Below are 8,315 nucleotides of genomic sequence, written 5' to 3'. Positions count from 1 at the left end.
AAAAAAAAAATTGATGAAATCCAATGAAAGACTATTTTGCAGGAACTCGGACAAGGAGCATAAGGAGGAAGTAAGATTGTTGGCGCGATGGACCATTTAAAGCTGTGCTCGCTAAGACCACTTCCTGATGCTGGAAACGTTGACATTGGGATTGCGAGTGAGTGCATTGACGTAGGGACACATACGCATACTTATGCATACCAATGACACGTATATACACTAACGTATATATGTACAAGTATAGATATTAGGATTTTTCCCACAAAACAAACAAAACATATACAGAGAAAATTTACACACAAAAAAACACGCGTCCCAAACAGACACACACAAAACCCCACAAAACAAAACACACACACACACAACACAACAACACACAAACACACAGATAAATAATATAGCAGGTAGATAGATAGATAGAAGATATCAGATAGCCCAGCAGGGGGATAAATTTAAATTTAAAGAATATTTAGACATGAGGGGTATTAATATATATCGAACCATAGCGTCTCATTTGATTGCTCTCAATCTAAACAAAGTATCATTTCTTTCAGTAATAAATATATTGTAATTAATCATTTCGTATCTCCGTCCTTCTATTTCAAAAGACTTACTTTTATCATTATTATCATTAATTATATTCAAGTTTTCAGAATCAACTTTTTTTTTTCTCTCTCTCTCTCGGTCGTTCATTTGCTGGTGGCCTGGGGTTTAAACTGAATGTGCACTGAAGTTGGGAATTTCCACAAAAAAGAAGAGGAAAGAGAAGGGGAAAAAAAAGAGAGGAAAAAAAAAGTTAAAAATTTAAACTTTTCCTGGGGCTTCATTTGTATTCATAATTATATTATTTGGGTTCATGTGAGCCTTTTTTAAAACCCGGTTTTTGGGTTTTTAATTTCCTTTTCCCCCCGCTTTTGCTATTTAATTTTTGTTTTTATTTTTATTATCATCATTATTATTATCATTATTATTATCATCATTATTATTATTCTTTTATTATTATTATTATTATTTTTAGTTTTGAGTTCCTTTTGTTTTCTCTTTTTCATATATCTTTTTTTATTTTCATTTTAATTGTTCGTTTTTGTTTTACGTTCAAATTCTTTCTTTAATGTTCGTTAGTTTTAGTTGCCTGGTGACGAGAGTTTAATGTTTATTTATTTAATTTTTCCGGCGTTCTAAAGTAGCCCGTTCATTTTTTTTTTTTTTTTTGATTGACCTTTAAATGACCCCTCTCTGCATTCAGCGTGCGATTTATATGTATATTCATTTTGTTAATCTGGACTGTTATTGTATTCGCACATTTTATTTTAGTTTTTATGGTTACATTAAACTCATTGGCAAAGGCAGCTGCTGTTTACCACTGTTTACCACTGCTAAGCTTCCGCTGCCTCGACACAATACGATTAGAATCACAGATTAGACCTGGATACACCTCGGTCCTTTGATAGATCACGAGACTCGGGGCCCCCTTCTGTCGTCTGTGTTGTGTCTGTTTTTCTTATTTTTTTCCTTGTTTTGTTCTCTGTTTTTCCTTTTTGCTCTTCTTTTTTGCTTCTTCCCAATCTTTCGTTTTTTTTTTTTTCTCTTCCCTTTTTACAACTTTTATTTCTTTTTTTTCCCCCTTTTCTCCCTTCTTCTCTCTCCTCCCCCTTTCCTCTCTTTTTTAAAAAAATTTTATTTTCCCTTTAAATTTAGGCCCAGCTGGGCTAGAATGCTTATTAAACTAATCCTTGCAAGTGATTTATCAAAATTTCCATACGACCTTTAAGAAATAAATGACATTATCAATACAAGCAAGGTACTCGCAGGAATCCATGTGCAAATTTCGAAACAAAAGCTGCCATTATTACGAAACACACAGATTTCCCGAAAACACACTTAAGTAGATATTTGGTTAGAACTAAAATCTCTAGTCTTAAATCTCTGGAAATGAAATGCGACTTTTTGAATTTGACCGAAACAGATTGCAAGAGCCCAAACATCTTCCCCAGATAAGGCTGAAGTAATTTGTTGATAAGACTCGTGTTTGTGACTTAGAATAAAGAACTCGTGGATTCTGTAAATCAAGACGTAGGGAATCGTTTGTCTTTCCCTCTTGATCTTCTCTTTCCCAAATTTCTTTTACTGCTTTTGTCTGCCGTCTGTTGTTTCCTCTTTTTCTTTGCTTTCGTCTTTGTTCTCTATTACTATATATTTCCACTCCAGGAGACAGACCTCTCTCAAATATTTATTGAGAGGTTGTTTGGCAGTGCCACTCTTGTCTGATTGGAAGCCTTTCTTAATCAATCGCGGTTCAGTGCAGATTCAAACGCCCGACCATTGCCCAGGGAGCCGAGCGCACTAGCACTCGAATCACGGAGGCAATATTTATATATTATTATATTAATATAAAATATAATAATATAATTATATATATTATTTTATATATTTTGGGGTGGTGTGTGTGTGTGTGGGTGTGGTGTGGTGTGGTATGTGGTGTGTGTATGTGTGGGGGGGTATGGTATATTTTATAATTTTTATATATAATATTATATAATAATTATATATATTAAAAATATATATATAAATATTTCCCCCGTGATCAGTGCTAGTCGCTCGGCTCCTGGGCAATGGTCGGGCGTTTTAAATTTCACGAACCCGAGATTAAGAAAGGCTTCCAACAGACAAGTTGGGACTGCCAAACAAAACCCCTCAAAAATATTTAGAGAGGTCGTCCCTGGAGTGGAAATATAAATTTGTATAAACATGCAAAATATTATATTATTATAATTAATTATATAAAATATATATATATAATACAATTCAATATTTTTACACCTTTCATGCCTTACATCCTCACCAGACCCCAGGTGTGTGCAAATCAGGCCCATCAACTCTTTATTCAAAAAAACACTCCCAAAATAATAGGCTATTACAGAGAGATTTGTGTTAGACCATGTTTCCCCTTGGGTAACATCTGGTAGCTGACAGGTGCTTGTATAATAAAAAAAATATATTTCTCTGTTCAAAGATGGGATAATGCAAAGAATGTATATAATTTTGGCATTAATCTATATTCAGATAATAAATAAATGAGAGAAAACGACAAAATTAATATCAAATTGGTAAAGCTCATCACATAACAACTCTAGACTCTAGGCCACGCGTTATAAAATGTAGTTTAAAGTAACATCCCATGACAAATTTCACTTTTCTCACTAATTTTCTTAACACTTCAATCCCTCAGGATATTCCAAACTACAACAAAGTCCACGACAATCCTCTATCATCTTTATAAATTAAATCAAAGATAGCAGCAGGCATCACCCTTCCAAACCCTTTCGGCCTAACCATCGAGAGCGCGTTGTAAACAAAACGTTCCAAAACTTTTCCTAAATTATCGACATATCATTTCGTCTATCACTTCAACTAAATAACAACTTCTTCTTGATCCTCACATTTGTACAAAATTAAGGAAATACTTTCTAGAAATTTCAAAGAATAGAATCATACACATGTGACATTGTAGATGCAAAGAAATCATAAACCACTTTTATAAGTATAAAATTATCCTTCATGAATATAAATTTACTCTGTAATATTCTGTCAAAAAGTATATACAATCTACATAAAAATAGCACAAAAAAAAGAAATATATATAGAGAGAAGCGGAGAGGATAAATGTAACAATACACACACACACACACACACACACACACACACACACACACACACACACACACACACACACACACACACACACACACACACACACACACACATTTTAACACACACACGCATGACACACACACACACACATTTATACACACACACACGCATGTACACACACACACACACACACACACACACACACACACACACACACACACACACACACATATATATATATATATATTATATATATATATATATATATATATATTTGTGTGTGTGTGTGTGTGTGTGTGTGTGTGTGTGTGTGTGTGTGTGTGTGTGTGTTGTGTGTGCTTGATATATATTATATATATATATATATATATATATATATATATATATATATATATACCTATATACATATACATATATGAACGTATGAATGTAAAGAGAGAGAGAGAGAGAGAGAGAGAGAGAGAGAGAGAGAGAGAGAGAGAGAGAGAGAGAGAGAGAGAGAGAGAGAGAGAGAGATCATCTATGATCAGCCACAATAAGCTTTAAATCGACATCCCTCCCACAAACCAATTCAAACTACATTTGCAAAATAGCAACAAGCAATCAAGCAACAACAATCAAGCAAAACGTTCACGCTACTACTTGCCTGACAAACAAAGCGAATACAAGGACAAACAAACCCACCAGCAAAAAAAAACATGAATATCCTAAACACCCAAAGTAAAGAGTAATTTCACCTCTGTCTTCCAGGAGTGATAGAAGAAAGACGTATTCATATCGCTAAGAAAATGGTAATGCCATGCAAAGGGGAGGAGAAAACGCCACGTCAGGTCATGTCAGGCGCATGACTGTTCTACTGGAGAGAGAGAAGGGGATGGAAATGAATGAAGGGTGAGGATAACTAGAATTACTGAAACTCGATAAGGCATTAAGAGAATATGTAGCGTGAAGTTCATGCCTGGAGGAGAGAGAGAGAGAAGAGAGAGAGAGAGAGAGAGAGAGAGAGAGAGAGAGAGAGAGAGAGAGAGAGAGAGAGAAGAGAGAGAGAGAGAGAGAGAGAGAGAGAGAGAGAGAGAGAGAGAGAGAGAGAGAGAGAGAGAGAGAGAGAGAGAGAGAGAGAGAGAGAGAGAGAGAGAGAGAGAGAAGAGAGAGAGAGAGAGAGAGAGAGAGAGAGAGAGAGGGGGATGGGGAGGGGGGATGAGTGAAATACGAAAGTGGAACAATGCTGTTTTGTTGCCAGTGTGGACGCAAGTAAAGGGGGTGATGGTGGTCGATATCATTTCACTGGTAATGACGTAGGGGGAGAATGAACGAAAGAAAGGAGAAAATGTATATGCATATCTTTTATCTCATTTACAAAATCTAAGAGAAAAGAAAAACAAAAAACGAAAAAACGGAAAACCAAACCAAAACAAAACGGTAAAAGCAAAAGGACAACATGGCACAGGAACCAACAAACACCAATAAAAAAAACATAACGAACATAAAGAAAATATCAAATACCAAACCTCACGAATTCATACAAACGAGAAGCTCAAGTCCACTCCGAAATTCATCCGTTAAAAGGCTGATTTGACCTCAATGAAGGGAAGAAATTAATGCAGACCCAGGAGTCCATCTCATCCTTCAGGAATTGGGGATCGCAGATGAAAAAGTATAATGAAGATGAAGAAGGAAGAGAAGAAGAAGAAAGTAAGAGAGAGAGAGAGAGAGAGAGAGAGAGAGAGAGAGAGAGAGAGAGAGAGAGAGAGAGAGAGAGAGAGAGAGAGAGAGAGAGAGAGAGAGAGAGAGTACAAATGTACAAAGAAGAAGAAGAGATAGATAGATAGATAGATAGAGTGAGTACAAACGAAAATAATAATAATAATAATAATAATAATAATAATAATAATAATAATAATAAGAGTGAGAGAGAGAGAGAGTACGAAGAAGAGACAGAGAACGAAAAAGAAAAAGAGCAGTTCCTTTTTACGGCGTTGGAAGGAGGGAGAGAGGACGAGAAGACGAAATATGTGCATGCGTATAATTAATTTGCACAAATTCCTTCTTCGGTGAAAAAAGGTTAATTAGTGCTTGGCAATCAGTTGGAAATGGTTGGTATATCATTAGAAATGGTTGGTAAGTGATTGGAAATGGTTGGTGAAAGCTTAGAAATGGTTGGTAAGTGGTTGGAAATGGTTGGTAAAAGCTAAGAACTGGACGGTAAGTAGTTGGAAACAGTAAGTAGTTAAAAAGAAGATAGTGATTGAAAATGGTTCAAAAGGTCAAGAGACTAGTTAGAAAAGGTTATTAAGTGGTTCGAAGTGATTAGAGAGTAGTTAGTCAAATGGACATAAATGATAAGAGGAAGTTAGAAATGGTTATTAAGCAGTTAGAGAAGGTTAGTAAATGGTTAATAGGTTGTTAGAAATAGTTAGCAAGTAGATAAATAGCCGTCGATTGGGATTTAGGAATTATAAGTTAGAAAAATGAAGAGAGAAAAGTGAAGTATTCTACTAATAAGGAGAGAGAAGCTGGTCACGACAAGGAGAGAGAATCGGCGAAAAAGGAGAGAAAGCAAAATAGAACAATAAATCGGGGATGAACTAAAAAAAGTAATTAGTAAGAGAAGACAGATAAAGACTTCAAACAAAGCTTATTGATAACAAGAAGGACAAAAAATAAAATAAAAGCAAAAGAAAGAAAGAGAAATTGAAAGAAAACGAATCAACATGAAAAATCTTCCAAGAGAGAGAGAGAGAGAGAGAGAGACTGAGAGAGAGAGAGAGAGAGAGAGAGAGAGAGAGAGAGAGAGAGAGAGAGAGAGAGAGAGAGAGAGAGAGAGAGAGAGAGAGAGAGAGATAGATAGATAGATAGATAGATAGAGAGAGAGAGAGAGAGAAATTCTAGAAGAGGAGGAATTAGATCCCACACACAAGCGGCGCCATCAGAAGGCGAGAGAAGACAGATGAGCACCTTCCAGAAGCTTCTTTCTGTGGAGGAAATCGTGGCGCTTATTAAAAATTTCAATTCCCTTACCACTTACATGTCCTTTTTTTTTTTTTATTTGCTTTCATCTTCTTCCTCGTTTCTCTTGTGTTTTTTTTTTTGTCTCTCACTTCCCATCTTCATAATTGTCTGGTTCTCCGTGTGTTTGTCTGTCTGTCTATCTCTCGCTCTCCCTCTTTCTCTTATTTCCTTCCCTCTCCCCCCCTTCTTCCGTCCTCTCTCTTTGTCTCTGTCTCCCTCACTTCCTCCCTCACTCTCTCCCCCACTCTCAATCTTTCTCTCTATCCCTACCCGTTTTTCAGCCTTTTTCTCTCTCTCGCCTGTTATCTGTTCCTTTCTCTCTCCCTCTTTCTCTCCATTTCTTCATTCCTTCCCTATCTCTCTCTACCTTCTCCTTCTCCCTCCATTTCTTTTTCCCTTCCCCTTCTTCTCTCTCTTTCCCTCTCTTTATCCGTTTCTCTCTCCCTCTTTCTCCTTTTCTCTTTCCCTCCTTCCCTCTTTTTTCTTCTCTCGCTTTTTCCCTCCATCCTTTCCTCAATCTCTCTCTCCCTCCCTTTCTCTCCCTCCCTTCCTTCCTCTCCGTCTCTCTCTATCCTCCCCTCCCTTCCTCTCTCTCTCCTTTCCTCCTTTCTTTCATTCCTCTCCCTCCCTCCCTCCTTCTCTCTTTCCCTCCCTCTCTACCTTTCTCTCCCTCTCTCTCCGTATTATTCAATCTGTTCCTTCTTCTCTCCCTCACCCCTCCAATACTCTCTTCCTCCCTCCTTCCCTCTCTTCCTCTTTCTCCTTTCCTCCAACTCTCTCCCCTCGCTCCATCCCTCTCTTCCTTCATTCGTGTTCCTCTCTCTCCGTCTTCCTCCACCTCTCCCTCCCTCCATCTTTCCCTCCCTCCCTTCCTCTCTCTCCGCCTTCCTCCACCTCTCAATCCTTCCCTCTTCCTCCTTCTCTCCATCTCTCCTTCCTTCCCTTACCTCTTCATCTTCCTCCCTCCCTCCCTCCCTCATTCTCTTTCTCCTTCCCTCCCTCTCTATATATTCCTATAACTCTCCCTCTTTCTCTCCCTCTCTTCATTTCTCCCTGTCTCTCTCTCTCCCTCTCCACCTATCCCTTCCTTTCTCTCTCTTCATCTCTCCCTTCTTCCCCCCTCTCTCCATCTCTCCCTCTCCCTCCATCTCCTTCCACCTCTCCCTTCTCCCTCCCTCTCTCCATCTCTCCCTTTCCCTCTCTCCACCTATCCTTCCTTCATTCCTTCTTTCTCCACCTTCCTCCACCTTTCTCCTCTCTCTCTCCCCCCCTCTCTCCGTATTCGTCCACCACTCCCTTTCTCTCTCCCTTCCCATCCCTCTCCCTCCTTTCCTCCTTCTCCCCTCCTCTCCCTCCTCTCCTCCGTCTCTCTCCGTCTTCCTCTCTCCCTTTCCCTCCTTGCCTCGAGTCCTCCTCCTCTCCTCCGTCTCTCTCCGTCTTCCTCTCTCCCTTTCCCTCCTTGCCTCGAGTCCTCCGATCAGAAAAGATTTCCGCGGGTAATCGCTGCAGATAATTAAGCAATCCGGGTCTCTTGGCGTTTTTCATAGGGTCGTTAATTCCTCCCAAGTTATATCGGATCCTATTCCCGTCGACGCGCCTGCACTGGAGTGACCAAATCTCTTATGATCATAGGGGATTATGCACTGGTCGGGTTG

Source organism: Penaeus monodon, chromosome 9 (genome assembly GCF_015228065.2).
Source record: "Penaeus monodon isolate SGIC_2016 chromosome 9, NSTDA_Pmon_1, whole genome shotgun sequence".
Classification (NCBI taxonomy): Eukaryota; Metazoa; Arthropoda; class Malacostraca; order Decapoda; family Penaeidae; genus Penaeus; species Penaeus monodon.
This window is presented reverse-complemented; position numbering follows the sequence as displayed.